Genomic DNA, 13537 nt, shown 5'->3' with positions numbered 1-13537 from the left:
TCTCTTCATCCCAGGCTGGGGAGATCTGCTGCCCCACTGACCCCCTCCCAGCCTCAGCACCCGAGGCCTTGGCAGTAGCTTCCCTGGCAGACAGCCAGCTGGGCCAAGGCAAGATGAAGACATTATGGTAAATGGCCTGGTTCATTTTTTTCTCAGTACATCAAAGCTCAAAACCAGAGTTTCAGGGAACCCAGGGCTGAGAGCTACACCAGAAATAACAGCGTCTAATTCTGTAGTTCCACGTGCTGCTGGCTAAGCAGGCACTCCATATGCTGAGTGTCCCTGGAGTGGCACCCGAGAAAAAGCTCCAAGGTTGGCTACATCTGGTTGACACAGCCTGGCATAGATGATGGCGGAATGAACAGAGGAGTGCTTGTGGAAATCTGAGGTCCCCACTTCTAGCGCTGTCTCCAGCCAGTCCCTGAAATCTCACTATTAAAGAGGCTTCCCCTTTCCATGTTCAGATGAGAAAGTAGAAGGTTGCAGAAGGTTAGTGACTTGTTTAAGTTCACTGGTGAATTTGTACCTAGCTAGAACCAGTGGATTTCCAGTCCATGCAATTTCTACTATGCCAGTTGCACTTAACATCTCCTTTTTCTTGACTAGCCCATGGGCCAAAACTAGATTGAGCTCTTCGTTTGCTACAGTGATGAGTGCACAGTCAGCAGAGAGTAAATGTTAAATGATAATAACAGTGTGTGAAACACAGTAAATTTAATCACAGAGAGTAACTCCAGACTTACTTTATTACAAAGAAAAGAAACTGTTGTTGACAACAAGAGAGGAGGGGTATAAAATGTTAAAGAGAAAACTGCTGTAGCAGAAGCAGAAGGCCATGCTCATTCATTTACTCATTATTCGTTTATTCATGCATTTGTTTATTTATTAAACGTATTTATCAAACACCCACTCAATTCCAGGCAGCTCAGTAGCTCAGAATATGGGGTTAAATGAGACATAGGCTTGCCTTCAGGGAGCTCATAGTTATTTAGCAGTGGATATTCTACCCAGCCCACTGTCTCCTTACTCATGTTACTGTCCACACGCATGCACGCTCTCCATTTACGAAGGTCCAGGTGACTGTGTGTTATCGGGACTATCTCCTGCCATCACCCCTTCATCATATACTCTATCCCCGCAGGACTTAAAACTATTCCTGAAACAGGCCAGACTCCCACTTGTCCCAGGTCATGAGTATTTTCTGCCCAACATTCCTAGCACTCTCCTCCAAGAACCTGGAAGCTGGCTTCTTCTCAGTATTTGTCTCTCAGTCCAAATGATACCTGCTTAGAGAAACTAAGCCTGTCCACTCTAGCTGAAGTAGTCCTCTTCACGCACATCCAACCTTTATTATATACCTTTTACAAAAACTTTCGATACCAGTTATCACGATTAGAAATTCAGGCCTGGTGTGGTGCCTGAATTACATGCCTGTAATCTCAGCACTTTTGGAGGCTGAGGCAGGCAGATCACTTAAAGCCATGCGTTTGAGACCAGTCCGGCTAACATGGTGAAAGCCCATCTCTACCAAAAACACAAAAATTAACTGGGCATGGTGGCATGTGCCTGTAATCCCAGCCATGACTCAGGAGGCATAATAATTGCTTGAACCTGGAAAGTAGAGGTTGCAGGGAGTGGAGATCATGCTACTGCACTCTGGCCTGGGCAACAGAGTGAGACCATGTCTCAAAAATAAAATGAAATGAAATGAAATGAAATGAAATGAAATAAAATAAAATAGAAATTTATGCTCTACATTTCCTTTAACATGTATTTATTGTCTCTCTCTCTCTCGAGGAGAGCAGAAACCTTGTGTGTCTTATTTCCTGCCACCTCTCTTTGGAAAGTGCTTGGCACATAATACATGCTCAGTAAATAATTATTGAATCACTGAGATACATATAGATATATGTGTATGTATATATATTTCAAATGCTCATGTCCTTTTTCATCTTTAAAATGCTTAATGCATATATGTATATATATATATATAAGAGTGATTTGGTATATATATTTTTTTGTATTTACACATATTTCAGTGACTCAGTAACACACTTACTTACACACATTCATAATAAAATGCTGGAGGGACTAAAAAATAAAATTCAAAGAGTGTTACATTTCATCAGAGGATAAAAAAAAAGAGAGAGAAAAAGTAAAGGTCTATTGAAAACTCAAAGGTGGGAAAAGACTCTCCTAGCTTGCAGCCAAGAACTACTTCCAAAAGGTGGTGGTAGGAGCAATGTAGAAGATGGACATACTGATGTCCCTCAGAGGAAAGGAGGAGAAGGCATAGAGATCAGCTGGTCATCTCAGGGGCATGAAGCTGCGTGTGTATGTTGGAGTGGAGCAGAATGTCAGGTTAGAAATGTAGTTCAAGGCCAGGTGCGGTGGCTCATGCCTGTAATCCCAGCACTTTGGGAGGCCAAGGTGGGCGGATCACAAGGTCAGAAGTTCGAGACCAGCAAGATCAATATGGTGAAACCCTGCCTCTACTAAAAATACAAAAATTAGCCAGGTGTGGTGACACACACCTGTAGTTCCAGCTACTCGGGGGGCTGAGGCTGAAGAATTGCTTGAACCCGGGAGGCAGAGGTTGCTATGAGCCGAGATGGCGTCACTGCACTCCAGCCCAGGCAACAGAGTGAGACTCTGTCTCAAAATAAATAAATAAATAAAAAGAAACGTAGTTCAGACACAGAGTTAAGGGCTTAAGGGCTTTGAATGCTTGGTGATACTGTGTGTATTTTATTCAGAACCAGTAGAGTACACTTGGTCAGAAAACCAGTCCTGTGTCCCTTAAAAACAGGTGAATAAAACAGTAGCATGACCAAAACCAGCTCTTGAAGTTCTCTGCTGATTGATTTTCCAATTGTATCTTCCCTTTTTTCTTCCCCTACTCCTTCCATGTAAACATTTCATTAAGTCTTCAAGTCATATTACAATCCACCTTAAAGCAAAAGGGGGACTAAACACATTTAGTCGAGAACCAAGATGATTCCCATAAAGGCAGATTATGCTGACATGATGAATATAAAATGAAACAGCAGATATTAAAGTGGGAGAATTGGTGTACCATGCCTTCCAGCAGTAAGCTGACTCCAGCACCTGCCTCCCTTCCACCCTAACTAGCTTGGTTTTGTGTTGGAATCATAAAGAAACACAGGGATTGCATTTTCACCTTTTTCTGTTCTCCCCCATGGACCGCAACTCATGAAATATTCAATAGGCTCAAATTCCCTCAATTGCCCCACAAAAGCCGAGAGAGGATCAGCCTTCATCAGTGATTCTGGGTAGACTGCCATCCTGCCTGGGTGGCCACTGATGCCTTTCAGCCTCCTGGAAAAGAAATGAAAAATCCCGAAGGCATGTTGTGCTTTTAATCGGCTTGTTCCTCCTAATCTATGGCACTCATTGTATTTTTTTTTTTTTTTTTTTTTTTTTTTTTTTTTTTTTTTTTTTTTTTGAGACGGAGTCTCGCTCTGTCGCCCAGGCTGGAGTGCAGTGGCCGGATCTCAGCTCACTGCAAGCTCCGCCTCCCAGGTTTATGCCATTCTCCTGCCTCAGCCTCCCAAGTAACTGGGACTACAGGTGCCCGCCACCTCGCCCGGCTAGTTTTTTTTGTATTTTTTTAGTAGAGATGGGGTTTCACCGTGTTAGCCAGGATGGTCTCGATCTCCTGACCTCGTGATCCGCCCGTCTCGGCCTCCCAAAGTGCTGGGTTTACAGGCTTGAGCCACCGCGCCCGGCTGTATTTTTATTTATTCCTGAAGGTCATTATGAAAATAAGCAGCTCGGCCAGGTGCAGTGGCTCACGCCTGTAATCTCAGCACTTTGGGAGGCCGAAGCAGGCGGATCACAAGTTCAGGAGATCGAGACCATCCTGGCTAACACAGTGAAATCCCGTCTCTACTAAAAATCCAAAAAAATTAGCCGGGCGTGGTGGCTGGTGCCTGTATTCCCAGCTACTTGGGAGGCTGAGACAGGAGAATGGCATGAACCCAGGAGGCAGAGCTTGCAGTGCGCTGAGATTGTGCTACTGCACTCCAGATTGGGTGACAGAGAGAGACTCCGTCTAAAAAAAAGAAAAAAGAAAAGAAGCAGCTCTTCTCATCACCAGCCATCTTGGTAACATCTCCCAAGTGGCTAACTAATCGACCTTCTGATTCGACAGCACCAGCTGACCCTCCAGAAGATTATTTGCTGAAGCCCAGAGAAAGTTTCCAATGAGTTTGCAAATGGTCTTTTTCTTGCCATGGAGAAAGCAGACATTACATGAGATGAACTCACTGCCTGGGCAGAAAGAACTGGGAGATGTAGTGATGTTGACTTTAACCAACCTTGCCACTAGTTGTTGCAGCATTCATGGGTGATTGTCACACATCAAGTCTTGCTGAGTGGACCTGGGAAATAATTGCAAATGCGGCCTTTTTGATCTCTAAAATGCTTAATTAATGCAAAGCTTTATCATCTCTCTCAGGGGCTATTGCAAATGGTTCTGTGCCAGTCAGGGTCTCACCAGAGAAGAGGAGACATACTCAGAAAGGCCATTGAGAAGTATTTAATGAAGGGAGCATTTACAAAGGTTTGGACAGTTTTAAGACAAACCAATAATGAGCAACAAAGTACTCCAAGATCAACAACAGCAAGGAACTGTCACCACCCTAGGTCTGAAGGCACAAGGGATGGTGGGGGATGGAATATTATAAAACCCTAAAAAATTCAGAGCTGTAGGAAAGGGCTACCATATAGCTGCCAGATAGGAACTATAGCCTTTACTAGAATAACCCAGCCACTGCCAATGCACAACCCAGGATGGAATTTTTTCAAGAGAGTAAATTCCCAACCTCATTCTCCTTCTACCCACCAATTTTTTGTAGGTTTCTCACACAGGTTGACCTCAACCAAACACCCAAGGATGCTTAAATGAAACAAATCATACAAGTCAGCCTTCCTGGGTGCAGCAGGTGGGAAAAGGGGATCTCAAGAAGCAAATGAAGACTATTCAGTAGGCCCCTTAATAGGTATCCCTACCTTCAGGCTTCCTTCCTTCCAGCCATCCATCAAATGGCTACCAGGATGAAATTTCTAACTTGTCAATCTGACTATATAATTCCTTTGCCCAAAACCCTCCAATGTTTTCTACTGTCCCTCAGGATAAAACCTAATTTATTGAGCCTGACACACAAGGCCCTTCCTGGCCTGTTATATGCACTTCTCCCCAGTCTGATCTCTTGCTATGCCTTTCCTTGCACTTATGTATGAATTCTGACCAGATATTTATATAACATACCACATATACTATGATTTTTTCCTAATTCAATATGTTATGCTCCTCTATGCTTTCATAAAGAGAAATATTGCATGCTGCATAAGATCACAGGGTCTGGAGACCAACTACTTGAATTTGCATCCCACCTCCCCTGTGTTCAACCTGTGTGTTTTTGGGCAAGCTCTTCATTTCTTCCTGCCTCAGTTCCCCCATCTACCAAATGAGGATAATAACAGCACCCGCCTCACAAGGTTGTTTTTATAATCAAATCAGATAGTACAAATTAGCTCTAAGGTTGGTCTTGGTATTTAGAGAGCACTCCACAGTTACATTTGTTATATATATAGTTATAGCATCCTCTTTTACCACTGTCTTGAGATATATATATACACACACACACACTATATATATATATATAAAATACACATACACACAATATGTAAGTTTTATATGTATATATATATATATATATAGTCTCTTTATACAGCTGACTTCCCTTATTGGATCCTAGTGCAGGGACATGTCAGAATTATTTGTGTAGCCTGGTGCCTGGCACAGCAGCTGAAGAGAGTAGGGACTTCATAAATGTTCTGTATGTTTAACTGAGCTGTCCCATATTTGAAGTCAGATAAGTATTTCCAGAGAACAGAGAGAAGAGATAGCAATTTGGGGTGTCAATAATGGCTGGATTCCCATACAGCAACTCTACAGAAATTTACCTAACATCTGGCTTAAATTCAGGCATCATGGAGAATGCACATGAAAAGAAAGTGTTGACTTTCAAGGAGCTTATATTTTCATGAAGCGAGATAGGGGAATTTCATATAGAAAATGGACACCCTTATGATTCTGTTTAGACATGAATATATGTATATACAGCTGGAAAAATAATGGACCATGAAGAATGGCACTTTCTAAATAGTGGGATCGGAGATGATTTTAATCATGTTCTGATTCATTTTTCTATGCTTTTTCTATATTGACTATATGTTACCTCTGTAGCAAGATGCAAATAGACACTCACTTTAAAGATTCATTTAGTCAACCAACTTCTTCTGAGATCTGGCATTGTGGGACTCTGTCCTTGGGAACTTAGTCCAAGGGCCTGAGAAAAGACATGCTATAAATAGCTATAAAGCAAAGTAGGAAGCTTAGAGGAAAGGAGATTACTTCTGGCTGGATCTAGAAAGTCTTCATGGAGAGTCTCAAATAATTGGCAAGATTTTGACAAATGGCTATGTGGCAGAGGGTACTTCAGATGGAGGAGTGGCATAAGGGCAGGAGGGCAAGAAGGTCACAAATGTACAAAGGGATACAGTGGGGGAAAACCAGTATAAAATGCAGAAGCCACCATTACAGAGAGAGGCTGGGGGCTACCAACCCTTGCCCATGGACCATCACCTAGCAGAATAATATAAGTGCTGGGTTCCACTTCGGGCTCCCTTATGCAATCAGACCAAGGTCAAGTTCAGAGGTTAATAAAGCTCTCCATATACCACGAATTAAGATGACAAGGTAGATTGACTGGTGGGCAAATGGATGAGTGGATGGACCCCAGTCATTCCAACCTACTTAAACAGCCCTGGTTAGTGAAAACCCTGGGTTACTGAATTTTGAGTCAGAAGCTTATATTTGTGTGATCCCTCTGCAGTACCTGACTGGTATCTTGGAGCACAAATTACAGAGCCTCTGTGATTTTCTTTACTTGTAAAATGGGGGTCACAGTCTGGCCTACTTAACTTCACACATCTAAAGTAGAATGGAAAGAAAATAAGGCCATATATAGCAACGTGCTTGGAATTCTGCAAAGTTTTACAGTTAGTTCTGAAGGCAAATGCAATCATTCAATGACATCCTTCATCCACCAATATACCTTCTAATAATTATCTACAGACTGTTTAAAATGTGCCAGGCACAGTGCTAGGTCCTAAGGATAGATTGGAGGAAAAGATCAATTTGACTACTATCCTCACAGACTTTCCAATTTAGTCTGGATATTCTTCTGTTCCCTCTAAGCAGCAGCAAGCATTTCCCCTTGCTTCTTTTTTTCAGTCATCCACTCATTTAATCATTAATTCATAGTAGAAGAAGATGCCTTCTAGGACATTGCAGTCTCCATTGTTTAGCATGCAGCAGATGTGCAATAAATATTTGTCTAATCAATGCATCACTAAATGTACATTTCCTGAGTTTCTTGTCCTCAAGAAAGTCACAATCTAGGAGAGCAGAAAAAGGAACGTCAGCAAGGGTGATGAGTGTGTGGTAATGACCTCAAGATAGGAGGCACAGCATGTTACAGGAAAACATGTGACAGGTCAGTTAATGCTCCTCATTTATCAGGGGTTTGGACAGGGCAAAGAGGGAGAATCTATAATCTGGACATTTCATAATTCTAAGGGATCCTGATGTCAGGCCAGGTTAAATGCCCACAGGATAACTTCAATGGTGTGCTAGGTTTGGGAGGTCGCCCGTGGGGACAGAAGGTGGAGAGGTGGCAGGGACCATGACATGGCCAAAGCTCCTTGACAGCAGCTGGAGAAGAGATTCAAGCTCTTCTGGAGAGGATGGTACTCTTTAAATAGTGGGACTAGAGTCTCCAGACTCCAGAGGTGCCTCAGACTCCTCATCCCCAACCCCAGCTGTCAGCACTCATCTCTGCCTCTGCCTGCAATCTGCCCATTTCCACCTCCTTTCTTTGGGGGGTTAAGGTGGGCAGATCAATTAAATCTATCCTGGTTTCTTAAGAGCTGTATATATTCCTTTTAAATGTATTAAACACGTATGGACCAATGGCTAGGATGGGTCCCTGGAGGCTGGAGGTGATACCATCCCACAGGACCCAGTGCCAAGATAATCCCCAAAATGACCCCTACGCCCGTGGTCTCATGAGAGCAGGGACTGGGGCTGGGCTTGGCCTGAGTCTCTTGAGCATAGAAGGCTCAACAAAGCCCATTCTGAATCTGTCCCAATTTAGTTATAGGGACATTATGGCTAGTGCAGGGGTCATGTGACAGGGGAATCCTGAGAGGCAGGAAGTTGAAGAGGCCTTTCTGAACTGAGATCCTAGAGCTAAGACAGGAATTGAATTCCATGCAGAAGAAACAGCAGGTACACAGATCTCAAGGAGGGAGAGAAGCAGCAGTGAGGTTGGAGTGGGTGGGGAAGGCAAGAGGCCACAGAGGCTGGGCCACTCTGGGCCTTCTGAGTTGTGGGAGACTCTGGGTTGTAGTCTAAGAGCAAAGAAGAGCTACGAGAGGGTTTTGAGGAGAGAAGGGATGGTGCTGATTTATTATCTTAACATGCAGCTCATGGCTGCCATGGAAAGCAGGACTATCAGAACCGGGGTGGTGATGGCAGGAGGCTGGAGATGAGGTCAGCGCTGTGACCATCTGAGCAGAGCTTGTGGCGGTCTGTACCTCACACTGTGCTGGTCTGTACCTCACACTGTAAGTCACTGGGTCCCAGGACTTATCTGACCCTCCAGAACATCAGGAGGTCCTCCACCAACTCTGGCGTGAGGTGACAGGTACAGATGAGCTCATGTGGGGCTTGACTCTCCTGACCCCCCATGACACTGGAACTCTCCTGATTCCCTCACCCAAGAACCAAACTGTCCCCCACTCTTGCCCCTGAGAGATCAAGCTCTAATCATGGCCTCCCTTGCTCACACATTCTCCATGGTTCCACACTGGCCTTGTGAGAAATCCCTGCACCCAGCCTGACATTCAGAGACCCTGCCCTAATCAGCTCCTGCCTACTTCTCTCTATCTTTGATAAATATTTCTGTCTAGAAGGCCCTTTTTTCCCTTCTTCACCTGCCCAACTCCTATTCACACTTCAGAACTCAGCTCAGGTCAGATGAGGTGGCTCATGCCTGTAATTCCAGCACTTGGAGAGGCCAAGACAGGAGGATTACCTGAACTCAGGAGTTCAAGGCCAGCCTGAACAACATGGTGTAACCCCATCTCCACAAAAAAATACAAAAATTAGCCGTGTGCAGTGGCGTGTGCCTGTAGTCCCAGCCTGAAGCAGGAGGATCAATTGAGCATGGAAGGTCAAGGCTGCAGTGAGCAGTGATTGTGCCACTGCACTGAGCTACAGAGAAAAAATAACTCAGCTGAAAAAAAACCCATTCCTCCAGCAAGCGCTCCTTGCCATTCCTCTGTAATCCCACAGTCGCCATCCTTCTCCTCTAGTTCTGACCCCATGGGGCTGGCAGTAGATCTATCCAGACTTGTCTCACCTAGACTAGACAGCCCTCTAGATCAGGCCTAGGAAAGGACAGTAAAATTTGGAGAGTACAACAGGTCAAGAGAGACATTACTGACTCCCTTCTCTTTAGCTTCCCTTGACAACTTCCTCTCAGACTGCCCCAGCTGACACCCTGCCCTGAAATACACACGCTTGCAAATCCAGCCACTCACCATTGACCTGTCCTGGACTCAGGTGTGAAGAGCCAACCAACGAATGCAGATGTGGAAGCCCAGGATGTGTATGTGTATTCATAGTCATGTGAGAATCCCAGCCAAGCTCCAGACAGACCCCTGGTACCCCATTCTGCAGATGTTGGTGAGGCTGGTATTTCTGGGGAGGTGTCAGCAAAGGCTGAATGTGCCAGCATGAGGCAAAAGACCAAGGTTTAGGGAGGCATATTCTATACACACACACACCTGCCCCCCTTGGCTTGTCCAGCCAGAAAGCAGAAAGCTGTGGCATCTGCCCAGCACAAAGGAAGATGGGTGGATCCACTGACCCGAGGATAGAGCAGAGCAGAAAGGACAGGAAAAATCCAAGAGAGCTTTTAAGGGGAGAAGTCATGTAGTTGGGCTTAGATGCAGGGGCTAGACAGGGGCCTGAGCAGATGAGCAGGGGACAGGGCATTTGAAGCTGAGAGTCTTGCACCTCCCTATCCCTTTCTTTGCACCCTCATGCTTAAGCATTTATTATCAACTTGTGCTAACCACTGAGCTAAGCTGACCTCCAAATAATTAGAAAGCTGAAGTAAACCAACATCCATAGAAGATGAGACAGGTGACTGAGGGCCTACTGTTACAAAGCCAAGGTAGTTTGAGGCTGCAATGAGCTATGAATAACTGTGTTTTAGCCTGGGAGACAGAATGAGACCCTATCTGTAAAAAAAGAAAAAACAGTAAAAACAAAGTATAAATTAATCTCAATTAAAAAAAAAAAAAGGCAGATCAGATGGCCTGTAGTCCCAACTAACCAGGAAGCTGAGGCAGGAGAATGGCGTGAACCCAGAAGGCGGAGCTTGCAGTGAGCCAAGATTGCACCACTGCCCTCCAGCCCAGGTGACAGAGCGAGACTCCGTCTCAAAAAAAAAAAAAACAAAAAAACAAAAAACAAAACAAAACAAAACATGGCAGATGGTTTTACAGTTGTTTTATCAAAACTCAAAGAACAGGAAAGCCCAAGTTATTTCACCAAAGTCAGACCTTTTAAATAGATGATAGCTGCCCAAGTCATTTTTATGAAACAACTGTTTTTTTCTTTTTATTTTTGAGACGGAGTCTCACTCTTGTCACCCAGTCTAGAGTACAATGGGGCGATCTCGGTTCACTGCAAGCTCTGTCCCCCAAATTCACACCATTCTTCTGCCTTAGCCTCCCGAGTAGCTGGGACTACAGGCACCTGTCACCACGCCTGGCTAATTTTTGCATTTTTAGTAAAGACAGGATTTCACCGTGTTAGCCAGGATGGTCTCGATCTCCTGACCTCGTAATCTCCTCGCTTCTGCCTCCCAAAGTGCTGGGATTACAGGCATGACCCACCACGCCCGGCCGAAACTTCTTTATGTCAAAACCTAAGTCTAAAAAGAAAAAAGTGTCGACCATGATAGGGGCTGTTAGGCAGGGATTTCAAGGAAGTCCGCTCCGAAGAGGTGACATTTGGGCTGAGGCCTGAAGCACCAGAAAGAGGCAGCCAAGCCAGGAAGAGGCAGGAATGGGAAGGTCTGGGGAAAGACTGGTCCTGGCAGGGGGAACTGCAAAGGCAAAGGCCCAGAGGTGATCAGGAGCTTGGCACTTGGAAAAATAAAGAGTCTATGTGACTGGATAGTATGATAGTGTGGGTGAGTGGGCAGAGGAGGAGATGGTGACAGGGTCTGCACTGGTCAGGCCACCTAGGTCCTGGAGCCCACAGTGAGAAGCACGTGCTTGACTCTGAGGACAAGAGAGAGCCACGAAGAGTTTGGGGACAGAGGAACGTTGGCATTTAATTTTATAGTTTTTTGAGGTTGTTTTGTTTTGTTTTCTTACAAACAGGGTCTCAGTCCGTTACCCAGACTGGAGTGCAGCTTGAAATATTTTCAAATTTATCTTGTGGTTTCTTTTTTGATCCAATGATTTAGAGGTGGGTTGTTAAATTTTCATATTTTCAGATGTCCAATATTTCTTTCTGTTGTTAATTTCTTTTTTTTTTTTTTTTTACTTTTTTATTATACTTTAAGTTCTAGGGTACATGTGCATAACATGCAGGTTTGTTACATATGTATATCTGTGCCCTGTTGGTGTGCTGCACCCATCAACTCGTCAGCACCCATCAATTCATCATTTATATCAGGTATAACTCCCCAGTGCAATCCCTCCCCCCTCCCCCCTCCCCATGATAGGCCCCAGTGTGTGATGTTCCCCTTCCCGAGTCCAAGTGATCTCATTGTTCAGTTCCCACCTATGAGTGAGAACATGCGGTGTTTGGTTTTCTCTTCTTGTGATACTTTGCTAAGAATGATGGTTTCCAGCTGCATCCATGTCCCTACAAAGGACGCAAACTCATCCTTTTTTATGGCTGCATAGTATTCCATGGTGTATATGTGCCACATTTTCTTAATCTAGTCTGTCACTGATGGACATTTGGGTTGATTCCAAGTCTTTGCTATTGTGAATAGTGCCACAATAAACATACGTGCGCATGTGTCTTTGTAGTAGAATAATTTATAATCCTTTGGGTATATACCCAGTAGTGGGATGGCTGGGTCATATGGTACATCTAGTTCTAGATGCTTGAGGAATTGCCATACTGTTTTCCATAATGGTTGAACTAGTTTACAATCCCACCAACAGTGTAAAAGTGTTCCTATTTCTCCACATCCTCTCCTCTGTTGTTAATTTCTAATTCTGTTTCAGTCAGATAACTTATTTGTTTTTCCTCTCTCCTGTCTTCTGATCCTGTTTTTCCATTGACTACCATTTTTAAAATAAACTTATTTCAGTGTGGCATTTACAATCCTATTTTATTATTTTGCTCTATTTCTGATGTGTTTTTCAGTGGTTGTTCCAGGGATTATGATGTGCTTTTGATTTTTTCCAACGAATGAGGGACGAAGTGATAGACTTCTTCCCTGGCTGGGGCTCTGGAGCGCTGCCCAGAGGCAGTGGATGGAGGGCACCGGGCATGACATCAAGAGCTCTGCAGCCAGGGTTTGGAGCACCCTCTTGTTCCACCTCCCAGGAGCCACGCAGCCAGCACCCGCAGAGGCCTGTGCGCCCCAGCCAGGCTCGACCCCAGCGCTGTGGCAGCCGTATACCTCACCTGGGCAGGCCCCGGGCTGCATGCAGACCATAGAGTGCCCAGGCCCCTTGAGGCAACCAGAGGGCTGGATCTGCAACATGGCCCCGGGGAATGGATGATGCACAGGCGACGAAGCTACACTGTCTTTCCTTTTGGAGGTGAGGGGGAAGAAAAAAGAAAACAAGGAAATGAAAGATTGAAAATGTATGGGCTCTCCTTCCTTTCCTTTGCTCCTGCGTGCTCTCTGGGGTTGGGGGGCACAGCGAGCTTCAAGAGGTGGCCGGGATTCCCCCTGCCTCGCCCTCAGTTCCCTGGGAGAGGTCAGCACGGCCCCTCCCGTGGGCGTCACAGAGACCAATGCGGGTCCCCCTCTCTGGGAAGGGGCGAGTCTGGAGTTCGCAGGGCCCCTCGCGGGCGCTGACGCAGAGGGAAGCTGAGGTGGCACCGTACCCCAGGGTCCCTGCCTGCCTTCTGGGGAGCCCGGTGACCCAGGCAGCCCCGGTGAGGCCGCGGTTGTCTGGGCCCTACCGAGGCCCCCGGGCTCCCACAGGATGGATGGGGACAGTGAGGCCGGGGAGGCCCTGCTGCCCACGGTACTGTCCCTCCAGCTCCCAGCTTTCCGTAGTTCTCTGGGCCCCCTCTGCAGAGGGTCAGGGGAGCCCATCCTGGATCCTGAGGCGCCGAGTTTGAGGGACCCCAGAGCTCCGGTCAGGCCGCTTCCTTTGCTGATGGTGAAGC

This window comes from Piliocolobus tephrosceles, chromosome 9 (genome assembly GCF_002776525.5).
Source record: "Piliocolobus tephrosceles isolate RC106 chromosome 9, ASM277652v3, whole genome shotgun sequence".
NCBI lineage: Eukaryota > Metazoa > Chordata > Mammalia > Primates > Cercopithecidae > Piliocolobus > Piliocolobus tephrosceles.
This window is presented reverse-complemented; position numbering follows the sequence as displayed.